The sequence below is a fragment of the Neoarius graeffei genome, chromosome 18 (assembly GCF_027579695.1).
Source record: "Neoarius graeffei isolate fNeoGra1 chromosome 18, fNeoGra1.pri, whole genome shotgun sequence".
Taxonomy (NCBI): Eukaryota; Metazoa; Chordata; class Actinopteri; order Siluriformes; family Ariidae; genus Neoarius; species Neoarius graeffei.
In genome coordinates, this window is record NC_083586.1 from 29,339,904 (window position 1) to 29,362,430 (window position 22,527).

The following is a 22,527-nucleotide window of genomic DNA, read 5'->3' on the forward strand; positions in this document are numbered from 1 at the left end:
CTTCATAAGTCACACAATTAGTTGATTAAGATCCACCTGTGTGCAATCAAAGTGTCACATGATGTCTGTATAAATCAACCTGTTCTGGAAGGACCCTGACTCTGCAACATTACTAAGCAAGCAACATGAAAACCAAGGAGCCTCCAAACAGGTCAGAGACAAAGTTGTGGAGAAGTATAGATCAGGGTTGGGTTATAAAAAATATCCCAAACTTTGAATATCCCAGGGAGCACCATTAAATCCATTATAGCAAAATGGAAAGAATATGGCACCACTACAAACACTTACAAGAGAAGGCCGCCCACCAAAACTCACAGACTGGGCAAGGAGGGCATTAATCAGAGATGCAGTAAAGACACCAACGATAACACTGAAGGAGCTGCAAAGATCCACAGTGGAGATGGGAGTATTTGTCCGTAGGACCACTTTAAGCTGTACATTCCACAGAGTGGGGCTTTATGGAAGAGTGGCCAGAAAAAAGCCATTGCTTAAGAAAACACATTTGGAGTTTACCCAACAGCATGTGGCAGACTCCCCAAACACATGGAAGAAGAGTCTCTGTTCAGATGAGACTAAACTTGATCTTTCTGGCCATCGTGGGAAATGCCATGTGTGACGCAAACGCAACACCCTGAGAACACCATACCTACAGTGAAACATGGTGGCGGCAGCATCATGCTGTGGGGATATTTTTCATCTGCAGGGACAGGAAAGCTAGTCAGGACTGAAGGAAAGATGGATGACACTAAATACAGGGCAATTCTGGAGGAAAACCTGTTTGAGTCGGCCAGAGGTTTGAGACCGGGACGAAGGTTCACATTCCAGCAGCACAATGACCCTAAACCTACTGCTAAAGCTACGCTGGAGTGATTTAAAGAGAAACATTTAAATGTCTTAGAATGGCCTAATCAAAGCCCAGACCTCAATCCAATTGAGAATCTGTGAAATAATTTGAAGATTGCTATACACCAATGCAACCCATCTAACTTGAAGGAGTCGGAGCAGTTTTGCCTTGAGAAATGGGGAAAAATCACAGTGGCTAGATGTGCTAAGCTAATAGAGACATACCCCAAGAGACTTGCAGCTGTAACTGCAGCAAAAAGTGGCTCTACAAAGTATTGACTGGGGGGGGGGGGGGGATACCGATGCACACTCCAGATTTCTGTTTTTTTCCATCTTAATTATTGTTTGTGTCACAATAAAACAACAATTTGCACCTTTAAAGTGGTAGGCATGTTGTGTAAATCAAATGGTGCTAACCCCCCAAAAATCCATTTTACTTCCAGCTTATAATGCAACAAAACAGGACAAACACCAAGGGGGATGAATACTTTTGCAAGACACTGTAAATGGTGGATGTGACAGACATTGATTGTACCACACCGCATCTCCATAGATAGCTGTAGTAAGTTCCCTATGGGTGGGTGGAGCACAGAGGACGGCAGGACAGAGATCAGGATTCAACTGAGGCTTTATTGACACACTTTTCAGTAGACAATTTCAAACAGCAATCAGAGACAGAGACAAACATACACACACTGTAGTCTCATCCGGGGGAGCTCTCCCTCTGCTCTCCCTCTGCCTCCTTAAATAGGGCGCGGTTACTGGGAAGACACACAAACACAGGTTAATTGCCGTCAGGTGTAGTGATTCTGCCACTCACCTTCCCTGACTCCGCCCTCCTGTCACAGACCGGCGCTTGACCACACCCCCGCTGCCACATACCCCCACCGCCCGACTCAGGCCGGGCGGCTGTCCGGCCTGCAGCCGACTCCCCCCCCCCCCCCCCCCCCCCCTTGACGGGAGAGGAAGTCCGCTACGACCATCTGCGCCCCCGGCCTGTGGACCACCTTGAAATTGAAGGGTTGGAGTGCCAGATACCAACGGGTGATCCGCGCGTTGGCATCTTTCATGTGGTGGAGCCACTGGAGGGGCGCGTGGTCCGAACAGAGGGTGAAAGGGCGCCCCAGCAGGTAGTAATGGAGGGCGAGGACCGCCCACTTGATCGCTAGACATTCTTTTTCTATGGTGCTGTAGCGCCCCTCACGCACCGACAGCTTCCTGCTGATGTACAGGATGGGGCGGTCCTCCCCCTCCACCTCCTGGGACAACACCGCCCCCAGCCCTCTGTCCGACACGTCGGTCTGCAACACAAAAGGGAGAGAAAAGTCAGGGGAGTGTAATAGTGGCCCCCCACACAGTGCAGCCTTTACCTCAGAGAAAGCCCGCTGGCACTGCTCCGTCCACTGGACCGGATCTGGTGCCCCCTTTTTAGTGAGATCAGTCGGCGGGCTGGTGACGTCCGAATAATTAGGTATAAACCTATGATAGTAGCCAGCCAGCCCCAGGAACTGTCTCACCCCCTTTTTGGTCTTGGGCCTCGGGCAGGCCGCAATTGCTGCTGTCTTGTTAATTTGGGGACGCACCTGCCCGTTGCCCAAGTGGAAGCCCAGATACCATACTTCCACCCGCCCAATTGCACACTTCTTCGGGTTGGCAGTGAGACCCGCTCGCCTCAGCGACCTAAGGACGGCCCTCAGGTGTTGTAAGTGCCGCTGCCAGTCGTTACTATAAATGATTATATCATTCAGGTATGCGGCCGCATAGGTGGCGTGGGGGCGGAGGACCCTGTCCATCAGCCGCTGAAACGTAGCAGGCACCCCAAACAGCCCAAAAGGAAGTGTGACGAATTGGTGCAAGCCGAACGGTGTGGAAAAGGCCGTTTTTTCCCGGGATAATGGAGTCAAGGGGATCTGCCAATATCCCTTCGTCAAATCCAGTGTCGATTAAAAACGAGCCTTGCCTAGTCGATCGAGCAGCTCGTCAATACGAGGCATTGGGTACGCGTCGAATTTAGACACCACGTTGACTTTTCTATAGTCCACACAGAACCGGACCGACCCGTCGGCCTTGGGTACCAAGACCACCGGGCTGCTCCAGTCACTGTGGGACTCCTTGATGATGCCCATTTCGAGCATGGTCTGAAGTTCTTCCCGAACCACCTTTTTTTGTGTTCAGGTAGTCTGTAAGGGCAGCTATGCACTACCACCCCCGGGGGCATCTCTATGTGGTGCTCTATGAGGTTAGTGCTACCGGGCAGGGGCGAGAACACATCCGAAAACTCGGTCTGCAACTGGGCGACCTCCGTGAGTTGGGTCGGGGAGAGGTGGTCTCCACAGGGGACCGGAGAGGTACGTGATGCCAATGTCCCTTTTTGAACCTCCGGCCTCAGCTCCGCCTTCTCCGGAACTACCGAAACCAACTCCACGGGGACCTCCTCGTTCCAGAGTTTAAGCAGATTGAGGTGGTAAATCTGTAGCGCCCCACCCCTGTCCGTTCACCTCACCTCATAGTCGACGTCCCTGACTCGCCGTGTGACCTCAAAGGGTCCTTGCCACTTGGCGATCAATTTGGAGCTCAACGTGGGCAACAGTACGAGTACCTTATCTCCCGGAGTGAACTCTCTAAGGCGCATACCCTTGTTGTACAGGCGGGCTTGCCGTTCCTGGGCCTGCCGCAAATTCTCCTGAGTTAGGTGGGTGAGCGTGTGGAGTTTTGCGCGCAGGTCCATAACATACTGAATTTCGTTTTTACTTTGTGAAGGTCCCTCCTCCCAATTTTCCCGCAGCACATCTAGGATGCCGCGCGGCTTACGCCCATATAATAATTCGAACGGGGAGAACCCCGTGGAGGCTTGGGGTACCTCTCGCACTGAGAACAGCAAGGGTTCGAGCCACTTATCCCAATTACGTGCATCCTCACTCACAAATTTTTTAATAATATTTTTGAGGGTGCGGTTGAACCGTTCTACTAAACCGTCTGTTTGTGGGTGATACACACTGGTGCGGATCGGCTTAATCCCCAACAACCCATACAGTTTGTTCAGTGTACGTGACATAAACGAGGTGCCTTGATCAGTCAGAATCTCTTTTGGGATTCCAACTCGGGAGATGACGCGGACGAGTGCCTCTGCAATACTGCGTGCTGAGATATTGCGCAGAAGCACTGCTTCCGGGTATCGCGTTGCATAGTCCACCAGAACTAATATAAAGCGGTACCCTTGTGCTGACCGATCTAATGGCCCGACGAGATCCATCCCAATTCTCTCAAACGGGGTCTCAATCAATGGAAGAGGGCGCAAAGGCGCTTTTGGAATGGCTGCTGGATTTACTAACTGGCATTCGCGGCATGCCGTACACCACCTACGGACATCGCCGCGAATCCCCGGCCAATAGAATCGGGCCATTATTCGGGCGAGTGTTTTATCCTGCCCCAAGTGTCCAGCCATGGGATTAATGTGAGCTGCCTGGAATACCAATTCCCGGCGGCTCTTCGGAATTAAGAGCTGCGTGACTTGCTCTTTAGTTTGAGTATCCTGCGTCACTAGGTATAATCTATCCTTCATAATCGCGAAGTAGGGGAAGGACGGGGTGGCGTTCAGCTGGAGCGTTTGACCATTGATTACTCTCACTTGGTCAAACACATACCGCAGAGTCTCGTCTCGTGACTGCTCTAATGGGAAATCCCCGATAGAGAGAGGAGGAGCCGGTGGCTCCTCACTCTGACGCGGAGATGACGTAGACGGCTCTGTGACAGCTGCTCCCGCCAAAGCGACACCGGGACCTCCCCCTGTCAAATGGCAGGACCCACTCTCTACTAGGCGCGTCATTAAACCCTGAAATCCCGGCCAATCAGTCCCCAAAATTAAAGAGCGGGTAAGGCGAGGATTAACCGCCGCCTTCACTATAAATTTTTCCCCTCTGAAAATAATGTGGACCGACACCAAAGGGTAGCGGTGAACATGCCCGTGCACACACAACACCTTCACCCCTTGTGCTCCCCCCAATGCCTTGTTTTGAACCAGGCTTTGGCGAATTGAGGTCTGATTACAACCAGAATCCACCAACGCCTGATATGTAGCCCCTTGGATACTCACCGGTATGCGATACGCTCCGGCCCGATCAAGGGCGGCCTCTGGCGCATCGGGGATCCGAACCACCATGCCCACTTCCATTGCTGTGCACTACTGTTGAAGGTGGCCCGGCTCCCCGCAGCGCCAGCAAACCGGCCCGGGCTTTCCCCCTGCACCGGTGATCTGGGGCTCACTCACCTGAGGTGGGGGAGAGACAGACACAGAAGGGAGAAACGGGAGGGCACCGCGGGTGCGGCGGGCCAGCTGGGGTGGTGCCGGCCCCCACCTCCGCGGTGGGGGAATGGGGCGAGGACGGGACACAGGAGGAGGGAGAGAGAGAGAGAGAAGAGGAGAGAAGAGAAGATGCCATCTGCTGTCCTGCCACTGGGACAGCCACCAGATGATCCTCCGCCAGCTCGACTGCCTGATCCAGCGATGCCGGGTGGTGGCACTGGACCCACTCCGCGGTTCCGGCTGGTAAGCGGGCCATGAACTGTTCCAGTACCACCTGGTCGACAATTCCCTTGGCGTCGCGATTGTAACGACCGTTAAAATGATAATTTTTTTTACATCAGAAAAACCTAGACCATGATAAATAATTTCAAAACTTTTCCCACCTTTAATGTCATCTGTAACCTGTACAATTCAATTGTAAAACAAACAAATCTGTTCAGTGGGAAAAACGTCTCATCTCATCTCATTATCTCTAGCCGCTTTATCCTTCTACAGGGTCGCAGGCAAGCTGGAGCCTATCCCAGCTGACTACGGGCGAAAGGCGGGGTACACCCTGGACAAGTCGCCAGGTCATCACAGGGCTGACACATAGACACAGACAACCATTCACACTCACATTCACACCTACGGTCAATTTAGAGTCACCAGTTAACCTAACCTGCATGTCTTTGGACTGTGGGGGAAACCGGAGCACCCGGAGGAAACCCACGCGGACACGGGGAGAACATGCAAACTCCACACAGAAAGGCCCTCGCCGGCCACGGGGCTCGAACCCAGGACCTTCTTGATGTGAGGCAACAGCGCTAACCACTACACCACCGTGCCGCCCCTGGGAAAAACGTAAAAAATAGAAAACGTACAATAAGCTGGTTGCATAAGTGTGCACACCCTTAAACTAATACTTTGTTGAAGCACGTTTTGATTTAATTACAGCATTCAGTCTTTTTGGGTTCACACCTGCCATCAATTAAAATGACTCTGATTAACCCCAAATAAAGTTCAGACAGTTACTCAGTTGCCTCCTCCAGCAAAAGCCAGCGTTCACAGAGAGCTTACAAACCATCAAAGGGATCTCATTGCTGAAAGGTATCAGTCAGGAGAAGGGTACAAAAACATTTCCACAGCATTAGATATACCATGGAGCACAGTGAAAACAGTCATCAAGAAGTGGAGAAAATATGGGACAACAGTGACATTACCGAGAACTGGACGTCCCTCCAAAATTGATGAAAAGACAAGATGAAAACTGGTCAGGGAGGCTGCCGAGAGGCCTACAGCAACACTGAAGGAGCTGCAGGAATTTATGGCAAGTACTGGTTGTGTACTACATGTGACAACAATCTCTCATATTCTCCATATGTCTGGACTATGAGGTAGGGTCAAAGAAAAACATCCAGGCCTGGCTAAATTTTGCAAAAAAAATATGAACTCTCCCAAAAGCATGTGGGAAAATGTGTTATGGTCTGATGAAACCAAGGATGAACTTTTTGGCCACAATTTCAAAAGGTATGTTTGGTGCAAAAACAACACTGCACATCACCAAAAGAACACCATAGACACGGTGAAGCATGGTGGTGGCAGCATCATGTTTTGGGGTTGTTTTTCTTCAGCTGGAACAGGGGCTTTAGTCAAGGTGGAGGGAATTATGAACAGTTCTAAATACCAGTCAATTTTGGCCCAAAACCTTCAGGTGTCTGCTAGAAAGCTGAAGATGAAGAGGATTTCATCTTTCAGCATGACAATGACCCCAAAAAGTTTTGGAAAAGCCCAGCCAGAGCCCAGACCTAAATCCAATTGAAAATCTGTGGGGTGACCTGAAGAGGGTTGTGCACAAGAGATGCCCTCACGATCTGACAGATTCGGAGTGCTTTTGCAAGGAAGAGTGGGCAAATATTGCCAAGTCTAGATGTGGCAGGCTGATAGACTCCGACCCAAAAGACTGAATGCTGTAATTAAATCAAAAGGCGCTTCAACAAAGTATTAGTTTAAGGGTGTGCACACTTATGCAACCAGCTTATTGTACCTTTTTTTATTTTTAATGTTTTTCCCCCTAACAGATTTGTTTGTTTTTCAATTGAATTCTACAGGTTATAGGTCACATTAAAGGTTGGAAAAGTTTTGAAATTATTTTATCATGGTCTAGGTTTTTCTGATGTAAAAAAAATTATCATTTTAACGGGGTGTGTAAACTTTTTATATCAACTGTAGGTTAACATGGGGCGGTCTTGGGCTGAGGTGCCCTTGAGCGAGACACCTAACCCCCAACTGCTCCCGTGCGCTGTTAGCATGGCTGCCCACTGCTCTGGGTATGTGTGTGTGCTCATTGCTCACGTGTGTGTGCACTGCTTCAGATGGGTTAAATGCAGAGAGGAATTTCACAAGTGTACGTGTGATGAATAAAGTTGTTGTTGTTCTTCTTCTTCTTAATCACGTGCAGGAGTGAAGTGCAACTGCAGCAGTCAAGTTTTCAATGTGATTGCTGAGTTATTTCTTCTTGAATGGCTAAGTGTCTCATTAGAAATTGCTACACTGGGCATTTTACATATCAGATTATGAATACAGTTGTGTTTTATTTTTAATTTATGACTTGTATCATGGTGAAGAAATGATTTACACATGATCCAGGTAAGAAAAACACAAAAGAGACATAAAATAGTGCGAGTAGTGGTATACACAGAATGACATTATGAAAGCAGAAATTAAAACTTTACATTAAAACTAGCAAGAACATTGTGGTCAATTTAAAATAAATAAATACATATATACATAAATTCAGTACAAAAATTAAATACATACATAAGAGTAACTTTCTTAATGATCTGTGAGACCATGTTGATACTCTACCATTCACTATAAACAGAAGTTAAACATTTAAGCAACAGCTGACTAAGAACCAACGTTACTGTGTAGTCGACTGGATTTACATCATATTCATTCGCTGGCTGGAATGTGTGAATGCTATCAAGCTGGAGTGGGGTTCTACTCTCACAACCCCAGTCATGACCAGCATTAACACAATGTCTGTGAAAGTCTGTGGTATTTTAGAAGAAAGAAAATGGGCTACAGAAAGAGACTGTGTCTGACAAAGTTTGATAAACAGCCATGATTTGTTCCATCATTGCTCCACAATGTTTCATGTTTCGCCACCATGTCCTAACTGAAGTAAGCTGATCGATGCAGGAATAATGCTAACAGCATAGGTGTTCACTTAGAAACAACCCCTATCACGATTAGCATTAATCCTGAACTGACCAGGTCATTCGGTGCAGTGAAGGGCTGCCGTGAACGCCACCTACAAGACAAATAAAGAGAAATCCAGTCATGTGTATCATCCAGAACACACAGTATATATTGTGAATCATATCACATAGTAAGATAAAGTACAAAGTTTAAGTTGTGTAGTAGCAATAAAATAAAAAAAATACAGGTTCTAAGCTTCTTGCTTTATGAAAGCTCGAGGCAGATTGAGCCTCCTGGCATTTAAATGCCATTCAAAAGAGTGTGAAACAGGTCAGTGTGGAAAATGACGTCTGCCATGCATACTGTAGTTTGCGTTTGCACCCACCTTCAGGTTTTTCCTTTCAAGAGGAGTACCATCCTTCCAAAATTCAGTGACATTTAAATGCGGTAACACTGAGTCATTTTGCTCTGACAACATTTTCTGACGGGGTTGTCACTCACCAATTACACACTGCTTACTCGTCACTACCACATTTATCACAGTTGTTGGAATCACTGAGATTTCTTTTTCTTTGCTGCATGTCTTAATAACAAAAACTTGACAATTTGAAATTAATTTGCTTAAATATTGCATAAAACCATAAAGTTGCTGTTTGTCATCTTTACATTGCATGTTATGTGGACATTTTATTTCTAGTACAAAAAAAAAGCTTCCAATATGAACAGGCAGGTTTAACATTCTTGCGTTATCTGCCTCAGGCACAAATCTTGAACCATATAGTGAAAGACAGTCTCAGACTTTTTTGAACCTTTTACCTTTTGCAGTGACATAAAGAGAATAAGCCATGTTTAAAACTGAGACTGAAAGACTGAATTAAAAAAAAAAAGTTAAGGAAATGTGGCTACAAACCACAGCACATAGTTTCTGTAGAAAAGTACCACGTGGCCATGTGGGTTGTTTAAAACTCGAAACTCATTTACCTGCTCAAACTCACTTCTTTCTTTCTTTTTGGTTTTGCAGTTATGAATGTTCTTCAGAAACATCTGTCTCTAGTTCGTGATCATTCCTCTGTTCTTCCGTTCCATCTGGGTTTATGTTCGGCAAATGTCCATGCCCATGTGGTATTCCACTTAGTTGTCTCAGATCAGCAAATTTCTCACGCATTTTCACTTCAACACTTCACAATCTCTCCTAACACACACATACACACACTTACAGACACTACGTGAGCACATCTAAAGGAGCCCTATATACTGTCTTTATATATTTGGCGAAATGAGTCATCTGAATTCCCCAAGCTGGGGGGAAGTAATTGGCGGATGATCACATCTACATGAAACTAAGACTGTTAACTACTTCATCATGTCTACTGAAGATATTACTCAGGTTCTGTGCCCAACAATTAAGCTGTTAAGATCTGGGCAGGGCAGAATTGTCAAAAAAAAATGTTATGCCTTAAACAGTTTATACCCAAGTCTCACCCTTTCTTTAGTGTACAATATACCTGGATACTTTAGATTTATACCTTTGCTTTGAAACTGCTGTTCGCAGGTCTCTTATTAACAAAATACTCATCAGTACATTTAGTAGTGTTTGCTTTTCCTCATCTACTGCACAGCTCTATACTGTAATCATTTATAATCACACTATCAGTTTTATCCAACCAACTGAAATGTCAAATATTACAATATTTTTCACTATGTTGACATAGGAATATGGATATTTAGAGTTTTACATTAGAATTCATTATAAATTGATTATTATCAGAAAAAGGACCATATTTTTAAACTGATACGGAAATACACTAGCAAGGTGATTTGTCCATCACTCTGATAGTCCTTCTCAGCATCAACATCAGCATCATTCACAATTTAACCTTAGGACTACCGCAGATTCTAAAAACACAGTTGGTCATATATTGATCAAAGGCCACTAAAATGACTCTTATCACAACATATCAGATTCAGTGGGCTCAAATATCTAATTGTATCGTATCAGATTCAGTTGTATCAGCAAATATTTAATCATTGCCTTAAAAGTCATATCATATGATGTAGAAACCAGAGGTTGCCTTGCAGGGAAACCAGGGTTCGCATTCTCTGCCCATGTCTGTGTGGGTTTCCTCCAGGTTCTCTGGTTTCTTCCCGTATTTGGCTGAACTAAATTGTGTGCAAATGTATGTTTTCATGGTGCCCCGTAATAGACTGGTGTCTCGTCCAGTGTCCCCTGGATAGGCTTCAGATTCATGGTGTCTCTGGCCAGGATAAAGCAATTATTGAAGATGAATGAATGAATGAATGAATGAATGAATGAATGAATGAATGAAAGATGCTGCAAATAAATGATGCACAGTAACATGGTATATAGTGATGGTGAGATGTTAAAGAGGCTCTTCCTACTGTATTTGGTAAACTCAGTAAATAAAATGTTTCTTACCAACACTCAAAAATTCTGGTTTTAGGGGTTTTTTTTTTCTTTCAGTTAGCATGAGTCAGTCATGGATTTTCACTGTGGGTCTTTTTCAGAACTGTAACAAAATGACTGTTAAGACAACGCCAAACCAAATCAATCTCACGCTTGTAACTTTACCTCAAGTAACCTGCTTAAAAGACATTCTTATAACAGAAGTGTACAATTGTAACCAGGTCATTTGAGGTAATGTTGTAAGCATAAGGTGTGGCATGGTCTTAACAGTCGGTTGTCACAATTCTGCAAAAAAAAGACCAATGTGAAAGTCTATGATTGACTCATGCTAACTGAAAAACTGGAGCCATCATTCATTCATTCAATTCTCATACTGCATATCTATTGTGTATTGCAGGTGAGCTGGAGCCAATCCCAGGTGACATTGGTTGAGAGGTAGAGTACACCCTGGACAGGTCTCCAGGCTATTGCGGGGCTAACACAGTGAGATAGACAGGTATTCGCACTCATATTCACACCTATGGGCAATTTAGAGTAGCCAGTTGATATCATGTGCATATTTTAATACTGTGGGACGAACCCGGAGCAACAAGAAGAAGCCAGCGCAGACACAAGGACAGCATGGAAACTCCACACAGAAAGGTCCCAGTCAAGTGCCAGGTTCAAACCCAGACCCTGCTTGCTGTGAAGCAACAGTGTTAACTACTGCACAACTGCACCACCTGGAACCATCATATGTGCATATACCGGTAAAGATTTGTGCATGGTTAAGGACTGTGTATGAGAAAATATGAGTAAATATTTTTAAGTGTTATAGTTATAAAGGTAATTTAAAAGATTGAGGATTTGGATGGTAATTGATTTGGTTTATATGGAAATTAATTGATTTCACATTATTACATTAACCTAGTTTAAGAATTTGTGAGTAATTTCAGAAATAATTGAATCTGAAAAGGCCAACCAACGCTGTCCAAGCCAGTGTTTACTCAATTAATCAGATTCGTTTTACAATGTAGCAATTAAATATTATTATTCTGTAAGAAATGTACAAAACAAAATCAAATAAAATTCCTGATAAACCTGGCCAGCTTTCCATCCATGTCAGAGTCTCTGCGGCCTGCTCCCTCCCTATTTCCGCTAATGGCCTAGAAATGAAAATATTATTCTGCAGAGTGCCCAGTGACCTACAGGCCGATGTGGCTTTCCTTTTCAACTGTCTCTCTATCTACATCCTCTACCAAGGATGATGTGTCAAGACAGGAAAGATCACATTCAAGTGAGGAATCTTCCATGGTGGCTCATTTCCACCATTGTTTTGCTCACAGATAGGGTCTTGGATATGCACTGAACAAACTGCACAACATCAGTCGTTTGCTTTACATGGACAATCTCAAGCTATTCACCAAAGATGAGAATTAGCCCTGGTAACCATCAAAGCGTTCAGTGAGTACATCAAAATTGAATTTGGCTTGGACAAGGGTGCTACTGCAGTCTTTAAGGGTAGCAAAGTTGAAGAGCTAAAACATCTAGCTGGACCACAAAATGACTTTTCAGAGTTTGGACATGAACATGTCTAAATATACCTTGGCATCAAAGACAGTGAGAGGATCCACCAGTCTAAGATGAAGAAGAATATAGCCAAAGATTGTCAGAGGTGTTCCTGGTCCTAAAGTCTAAGCTCAACTTCAAAAACAAGATCTCAATCATCAACAATCTGATAATTTCAGTCCCCATGTACAGCTTTAGGATCGTTAACTGGAAAGATCTGAAATAAAAGAGTGAACTCTAAGACAAGAAAGCTCTTGATCATGCATGGGCTTTACCATCCAAAAGCAAATGTTGACTGTATATCAAGAGGTGGAATTCTGGTTGCGGACTATCTGCATACAACTGCGCCATCATTTAATTGATTGACTACATCAAGCTCACCAAATTCCAGTTCACCAGGCTTGTGAAAACTCATAAGGCTGGCAAAGCAAAATATTCCCTTATAACAATGACAAAAGAAATAAAGATCAAGTACTTGACAGTTCTACTTCTTCATTGAAGTACAGAATCAAGATCAGCATTGATATCAAGAATATTCAAGTACTCAAAGACAAAGCACTACAAGGCCAGCTCTACCAGAACCATTTGTCACTAAAAGTGGTAGTGTGGCATGGCTGAGCAGCTCTGGGTTGAAGGGAGAGACAGAATATAGCAGCGCAGGACCAGGCACTCAACCAGGTACCACCAGCGGAATATTTTGAAGTAGCAGGTCGATACCAAATACAGAATATTCAACAAAGCTGAAGAGATGATCAACCATGTCATCGCTGATTGCACAATACTGACTCCTATTGAACTCCAACTGACTTCTACTGAACTGGCACACTGATGTAACAAGCCATTTGCACTGGTTGATCTACAAGGGGCTTGGTGGACAAGTGCCTAGGAAATGGTATGAACACTTAACTGAAGCAATTGTTAATACTAATGCCAATGTATACCAACCATTCCATCCCAGCAAACTGTCCTGATTTGGTGGTCCACTGTGAGAAGCAGAAGCAAGGCCTGCTTGATCAATGTAGTGATCCCAGATTACAATAACATCATGTTCAAGGAAGCCAGAAAGCTGAAGATGAGCAGGATGTAGGGAGCCAGGACCAGAGTTGTGCCTGTGATGGTCGGCACTCTTGGCACCATCAAGAAAGGATCTGACAAGAACCTGCAGGAGTTACAGAGAGAACACACAGCCCCGGAAGTGCAGAATATAGCACTGATGGTAACTGCACACATCCTATGCACACATCTTAGGCTAAACCTTTGGTTCTTGGTCAGGTCACAGACACCTTAGCAGCTACTGGATAATTGCAGAGAAAACAAAGAAATAATAATAATAATAATAATAATAATACAACCCCGATTCCAAAAAAGTTGGGACAAAGTACAAATTGTAAATAAAAACGGAATGCAATGATGTGGAAGTTTCAAAATTCCATATTTTATTCAGAATAGAACATAGATGACATATCAAATGTTTAAACTGAGAAAATGTATCATTTAAAGAGAAAAATTAGGTGATTTTAAATTTCATGACAACAACACATCTCAAAAAAGTTGGGACAAGGCCATGTTTACCACTGTGAGGCATCCCCTTTTCTCTTTACAACAGTCTGTAAACGTCTGGGGACTGAGGAGACAAGTTGCTCAAGTTTAGGGATAGGAATGTTAACCCATTCTTGTCTAATGTAGGATTCTAGTTGCTCAACTGTCTTAGGTCTTTTTTGTCGTGTCTTCCATTTTATGATGCGCCAAATGTTTTCTGTGGGTGAAAGAGCTGGACTGCAGGCTGGCCAGTTCAGTACCCGGACCCTTCTTCTATGCAGCCATGATGCTGCAATTGATGCAGTATGTGGTTTGGCATTGTCATGTTGGAAAATGAAAGGTCTTCCCTGAAAGAGATGTCGTGTGGATGGGAGCATATGTTGCTCTAGAACCTGGATATACCTTTCAGCATTGATGGTGTCTTTCCAGATGTGTAAGCTGCCCATGCCACACGCACTAATGCAACCCCATACCATCAGAGATGCAGGCTTCTGAACTGAGCGCTGATAACAACTTGGGTCGTCCTTCTCCTCTTTAGTCTGAATGACACGGCATCCCTGATTTCCATAAAGAACTTCAAATTTTGATTCATCTGACCACAGAACAGTTTTCCACTTTGCCACAGTCCATTTTAAATGAGCCTTGGCCCAGAGAAGACGTCTGCGCTTCTGGATCATGTTTAGATACGGCTTCTTCTTTGAACTATAGAGTTTTAGCTGGCAACAGCGGATGGCACGGTGAATTGTGTTCACAGATAATGTTCTCTGGAAATATTCCTGAGCCCATTTTGTGATTTCCAATACAGAAGCATGCCTGTATGTGATGCAGTGCCGTCTAAGGGCCCGAAGATCACGGGCACCCAGTATGGTTTTCTGACCTTGACCCTTATGCACAGAGATTCCCCCAGATTTTCTGAATCTTTTGATGATATTATGCACTGTAGATGATGATATGTTCAAACTCTTTGCAATTTTACACTGTCAGACTCCTTTCTGATATTGCTCCACTATTTGTCAGCGCAGAATTAGGGAGATTGGTGATCCTCTTCCCATCTTTACTTCTGAGAGCCGCTGCCACTCCAAGATGCTCTTTTTATACCCAGTCATGTTAATGACTTATTGCCAATTGACCTAATGAGTTGCAATTTGGTCCTCCAGCTGTTCCTTTTTTGTACCTTTAACTTTTCCAGCCTCTTATTGCCCCTGTCCCAACTTTTTTGAGATCTGTTGCTGTCATGAAATTTCAAATGAGCCAATATTTGGCATGAAATTTCAAAATGTCTCACTTTTGACATTTGATATGTTGTCTATGTTCTATTGTGAATACAATATCATTTTTTGAGATTTGTAAATTATTGCATTCCGTTTTTATTCACAATTTGTACTTTGTCCCAACTTTTTTGGAATCGGGGTTGTAGCTGTGGGCGGCACGGTGGTGTAGTGGTTAGCGCTGTCGCCTCACAGCAAGAAGGTCCTGGGTTCGAGCCCCGGGGCCGGCAAGGGCCTTTCTGTGTGGAGTTTCCATGTTCTCCCCGTGTCCGTGTGGGTTTCCTCCGGGTGCTCCGGTTTCCCCCACAGTCTAAAGACATGCAGGTTAGGTTAACTGGTGACTCTAAATTGACCGTAGGTGTGAATGTGAGTGTGAATGGTTGTCTGTGTCTATGTGTCAGCCCTGTGATGACCTGGCGACTTGTCCAGGGTGTACCCCGCCTTTCGCCCATAGTCAGCTGGGATAGGCTCCAGCTTGCCTGCGACCCTGTAGAAGGATAAAGCGGCTAGAGATAATGAGATGAGATGAGATAATAGCTGCAAGCAGCAATGAAAAGGCCAAGCACTACAGGGCTACCAAGCAGACTAATTATCAGAACAATGCTTGAACAAGACCTTGTCCATCACAAGGTCAACAGACACATTGACACCCACTCTTACACTCACACCAATGGGCAATATAGCATGTTCAGTTGGCATTACCTGAATGTGTTTGGACTAGCAGTAATGCAGTAGTGCTACCCATTTGCACCACCATAATGCCTCCCTATCAAGTTTAGTGATATATTTCACTAAACTTGGTGTGTGCCACAGAGACCTCATGGTAAGTAAGTGTACCAAGTTTTATGCCAATGAACAAGCTTATAGTAAATAAGCAGTGCCATAAAATTAACATGATTTAATAGAACACATTGAATAAAACAAGGTATGCCGATATGTTTTCTACATCTTTTAAAAGAAATTGTTACACTGAAATAAAAAAATGTAAACATTTTCAAAAGAACCTTAATTAAATTAAATCCAAATCTCCTTGTGAAAAGCATCCATTTTACTGATAAATTCAGATGCAATTTCTGGAAGGAAAAAGAACACCATCTTATATTCAGGCCAATATGGTAAGTTCAAGTGTTTTTTCAACACTATTTAGTGTATTAGTTGTGGTAGTACATGAAAAGGTGCAGGAGACGTGCCTATAAACTGATTATAAACTGATTATATCTTAGCAGCCATGTCATTTTGACTTTGAACTATGTGTTTATTTCCCAATTAGGAACTGACATGTAATTCTGTAAGATCTACAAAGAACTGGTCACAATATCTGCTTTTCTTTGTATGGTCTGTGCCTTGTGATGTCCGCTGGAACAAAATGTCATTAAAATCTAAATACATGGACACATTGGTGTTTAAATCTGTTTTTCAGTATAACACCCCAAAGTGGCCAAATTTCACTAAACTTGGTGTGTGCCACAGAGGCCTCATGGTAAGTAAGCGTACCAAGTTTTATGCCAATGAACAAAAGCATTACAGAGATATGGCCACTTTTCCTTTATGGCGACTTCACTGGTGAATTTATGGGTACACTGTGGTCATATTGTTAAACCAGGCAACTATTTTTTTAACAAGTCTTAAAAACAATGGTCCAAAGAGGTAATACACAAAACCTCATTGTGCCATAACATTAGGAGGAGATGGTTAAATGTGTTTTTGGCAAACTCAAAGATGGATGAAACATAAAAAGCTGATGTTTCATTGATTCCCAATTAGGATCCTTAAAGGAGAACTGAAGACAATTTTTTTATTATCAAAATTCTATTTATCTCATTTTATTAAATATAAGAATGCATTTTTGATAGCTATTTTGTCACTGCTATAGCAAGTTATGAGTGTTTGAAATATGCTCTGTAATATATCAGTCCATATGTCAAAGCAATGGCCGTAAATGAGATTCGTTGAGACCTGTGCGAGACATCGTAGGACGGAAGTAAAATGTACAGCGGAAATCAAAGTGACCGACATCTGCCAACGTTGTCAAAAGACGCGCGCGCCCTCTTTCAAATGCTGATGTAATCAAGCTGGGAGTTTTGCTTGCTTTGATAGCAATCAGGAAAGTTTGAAAAAAGTTGGCAGTAATCGTCATTTAAACTCCTTTTTGTGCAATATTTCATTTGGAAAACAGTTTTCAAAATGGCGGCACCGACACCTGGTTGACACTTCACGTTTCAAAGTCTCACACGTCTCGTGAAGATTGTGCGGATAAGTGATGCCTGCCATGGACCAAGCAAACTAAATTCAACATGGCTAAAAACCGAATAGGCCGATAAGTCTCATCTCATTATCTCAAGCCGCTTTATCCTTCTACAGGGTCGCAGGCAAGCTGGAGCCTATCCCAGCTGACTATGGGCGAAAGGCGGGGTACACCCTGGACAAGTCGCCAGGTCATCACAGGGCTGACACATAGACACAGACAACCATTCACACTCACATTCACACCTACGGTCAATTTAGAGTCACCAGTTAACCTAACCTGCATGTCTTTGGACTGTGGGGGAAACCGGAGCACCCGGAGGAAACCCACGCGGACACGGGGAGAACATGCAAACTCCACACAGAAAGGCCCTCGCCGGCCCCGGGGCTCGAACCCAGGACCTTCTTGCTGTGAGGCGACAGCGCTAACCACTACACCACCGTGCCGCCCTAGGCCGATAAGTATAATATTTAATTGCAATTAGTTGCCAATACGAGTCACGATATAAGGTTACTAAAACTGAAAATGTAATTGAATAGCACGCTAATTAAGAAATAAAAAAAGTTTAAAAGTGACTTCAGTTCCCCTTTAACTTTGATAATGCATAAGACATTTAGTAGAAACATCTGCTTTTGTGCCAGCATTATGAGGATTTAAATGTATTTTATAATGGTATAGTGTCCCCAGGTGACCCCAATTTCTCGAAACTTGGTGCATGGCTAGTATTCCTAATACCATTAAAGTGTATCAAGTTTGGCTCCACAAAACACTGCTGAGATGTGTCTCACTTCCATTTCCATTGATGACTGTGGCTATATCAGTTGACCTATCACAATTCTTTTGGTTAGAACCCTCTATTGATGATTCTCGCCAAATTTGAGGATTATATAATCAGTGGTCTAGGACTAGTTTGGAAAATTAGGTTTTGCAAAAAATTCAAAATATGATTTTTTCCCCCCAAAATCCAATGCAATAGATGATTCTATTCATCAGGACCCAGGGATTCAGGGGAAATAAGGATCACAACTCTAGGATAAATGGTTCAAAAGTTATAAACAAAAATATACTCTGAAATTTGGCCTGTTCATGGTGCTACAAGGAATGAACTAAACCTAAATTTTGTGCCTGGATACCTTGTACTGTGCTCTATGAGGGTGCCAGATTCCACTAAAATCCACCTAGGATGTTATGGCCTTCCATAGAAAACCTTTAAAAAAACGATAACGATTTCATGAGCCATAAGCCATTATTATCAAAATTAAAACAAAAAAAGGCTTGAAATATTTCATTTTACATGTAATGAATGTAGAATATATGAATTTTTGAATTAAATTACAAAAAAAAGAACTTTTTCATGATATGCTAATTTTTTGAGATGCACTAGTAGATGATGTGTGCCAAATTTGGTGGTGATAGGCTCAATGATCTAGGACTAGTATGCAAAAGGTTTTTGAAAAATTCAAAATGGCAGAAAAGTCAATATATATGACTTTAATGTCAATGGATGACCCACAGATTCGGGGGGGGGGATCCTAACCCTGGGACAAATAGTTCAAAAGGACAAAAAGTTATAAGCAAAAAATGTACCTTGGAATTTGGCCTGTTGGTGGTGCTGCAAAAGATGGATGGCGTGGCCCCCAAATTTGACGCCTGGACTGTTCTCTATTAATGTAGCAAATTTCATCAAAATTCACCAATGGGTTCTATGGGCTACAATAGATTACCATGAGAGACTGTTTGATAGTGAAAAATTCTAACAATTACAATAGGTGCTTTGCACCTTCAGTGCTTGGCCCCTAATAGTAATAATTTGATCAAAAAGGTGTCCATATTACAATTCTTTAACATTCACACAAAATCTGAATGTATGGATTTGGCATTATTAATACAATTTATATTAAATACAGTAACAAAAAAGGACCTTTTAGCAGTAATTTGGCTGTGTTCAACACCTGTGGAACTACGTGTTCAATCTGGCGCAGCTGCTCTTCAGATCATTTGTATGTTGCCACAGGATGTTCAGCACAATTCTTTCGACAGAAAAAGGTTCACTTGGTGTAAATGCATAGTACAAATCCTTATTTAAGAGTAAGGGTTTATCAAGAGTGCACAGCTAGTATATACAGTGTAACACTATACACAGACTATGTAACAATGAAAGAAAGATATACCAGATATTTGATAGATATCTTTGGCTTATATAGCATTTTTAAAGGCAGTTTGACAACGTTTTTTAGAGTACACTGGCTTGACACAGACAAGAACCTGAATTCATTCATTCAAGAGTTTTCAGTTTTAAGAAAATGAAAGACAAGTGAAAGTGAATGAAAGGGGCATTTAATGGTTAAGGTAAGGAAGTGACAAAAAGAGAAAGAGGTGAAAAAAGAGTGAGAGAAGGGACTTACAGAAAAATCAGGGGGCTCCCCTAAAAATCTGGAAATTTATGACCCACGCTGTCATGTTCGTAGCTAACCAATGCTTCCAGTAAGCAGAAAAAGAAAAGCGTCATTAGCTTCGCTTTAACGCCTTAAAGCAACATAGATAAGCTCACAGTATATCTGCTTCCGTGAAGGCAAAAGGAAGGAAATGATGTTAAAACCAGCTTATACAAAACTGAAAATGCTTTTCACAGCACATGTAAAATGTATAGTCCTCTCCAGGTCCCTGTTGTGTGTATAGAAAACAGATGATATCACTTCCTATTTTGCGAATGATAATCATGCAAATAACATGCATATGAGTACTGAATGGGAGGCTACTGAGTTTTTCCCCTGCAGTTACCAGAAACAGATAGTGAGTCATGGAAAAATTCTCATTTTAAGAAAACGATAGATGAAATAGGAAGCAAAGATTGCAAAACCTAATATGCTAATGAACTCTAGCAATCTAGATTTAATAATTAAACAGAAGCAGGAGCGCAAATGTCCATATGTTTGTAAGTTCCCCAAGGCCACTATATCATTGGAAATACAATGGTGGGGGGAGTCCACAGATCGTCTTGGAAAAACACCTGCTGGGCCACACACACACACACACATGCACAGACCTTAAATTCATGATGATTCTCTCTTCTGCTCTCATTTTCTGTACTTATTATACAGTATAGTAACAGACTTGTTGATGATGAAATTAACAATTAACTTAATTAGATATCAATCTGTTTAAATACAATCATCTTAATAGTTAATGTCATCCTTAGTCTTTTATGAAATGGATTCATTTTCATTCTGATCTCATTTATGTGTGTTAGTAAAGACAGTTGTGTGGGAAACCATTCCATATTGTAAAATAACAAAATGAAGAGAGAAAAAGACCTTTTGTGAAACTGTATATATATATATTTTTTTTAAGCAAGGAAAACCTGATCCGCAGTTTAAGATTTATTAGTTAAAAAGAATACATTTCAGTTACTATAAATGTAGATGGCATAGCGGTGTAGTGGTTAGCACTGTCGCCTCACAGCAAGAAGGTTCTGGGTTTGAGCCCAGTGGCCAATGGGGGCCTTTCTGTGTGGAGTTTGCATGTTCTCCCCGTGTCTGCGTGAGTTTCCCCCACAGTCTACAGACATGCAGGTTAGGCTAATTAGTGGCTCTAAATTGACTGTAGATGTGAGTGTGAATGGTTGTGTGTCTCTATGTGTCAGCTCTGTGATAATCTGGCAGCTTGTCCAGGGTATCCCCCGCCTCTTGCCCATCGTCAGCAGTTGGGATAGGATCTAGCTTGCTTGCGACCCTGTACAGGATAAGTGGTTACGGATAATGGATGGATGTAAATGTAGCATGATAGTGTATAAGTAAGGAATAAAAAAGCATCAGTCACAAGCAACAGCAAATCCCAAAATGTTTTATTCGTCTATTATCACTTAGGCTACAGCAGCAATAAACAGCCTCTCTTTTTTCTCTCTCTTGGATAAGACAAAAAAAAAATCTGGCAGCTTAATTGACACTGGAGGCTCCTTCCATAGACAGCTTCTCCATATCAAGTAGTCTACACTTTTCTTTGTTAAATACAGTTGCATGCAAACATTTGGGCACCCCTGACCAAAATTCTGTGAAAAAGTGAAAAGAAGTAAACAAAACCTCTGCAACTAAATAGTAAAAAAAAAATAAAATAATAAACCTTCTGCAAATGTTAATGCACAGTTACTTCATATTTAATGACCTTGTGGCATGTGCTAAAGTTTGGACACTCCTCCAATTGTAAAGTCTCATCATCAACTCTGCATTAATTGACTCATCAGGACTCGTTACTCAGGTCAGTCACGAAATTATCTACACAAGAACTACACAAAACAAACATAAAATTATTCACCATACTGTAGAAGACAAGAAACAGTGCTAAAATATATTGTGCTCTTTATGGACTTTCCCCAGAACTGTAGGATCTGCTGCTCTACTGCTTGTTGAAGACGTACTGGATGTTCTTAAAGGAGATACGCAGAACCTTTATTTTTAAATAAATTTCTGAGTGGATAGGATCTTCATCCTTGACTTTTGTATGCTGAATAAATGGGAATTTAAAAAATATATTTTTGAGAGTTAAAATCGACCGCAAAGTTGGCATTCGAGCTGCCCCGCTGAGCCAGCCAAGCCCTGAGTGCGTGACGTCACAGCCGAGGCCTTTGACAGCTATAGACCAAAGTCATATAAATAAAAATTTATGGTGAAAGTAAGAAATACCGTTACCGACTTGCTCAACTAAGACTGATTTGACTTCACTGATTGTGGGTTGGCTCTCATTAAAACAGGATAGGTGTTATAACTTATGCAACATACATGTACATGCATGCATTTTCACTGATAAAACATAAAAGGCTCATTAAATAATCAGATGAACTGAGACAATCACATTCTGAAACAAATTAAATAATCTTATACCGGTAACTTAAACACACAATACAAGTTACAGTGCTCAGCGTAAATGAGTACACTCCCTTTGAAAAGTAACATTTTAAACAATATCTCAATGAACACAAACAATTTCCAAAATGTTGACAAGACAAAGTTTAATATAACATCTGTTTAACTTATAACGAGAAAAAGTAAGGTTAATAATATAACTTAGATTACACTTTTTTTTTTTCAGTTTTACTCAAATTAGGGTGGTGCAAAAATGAGTACACCCCACAACAAAAACTCCTACATCTAGTACTTTGTATGGCCTCCATGATTTTTAA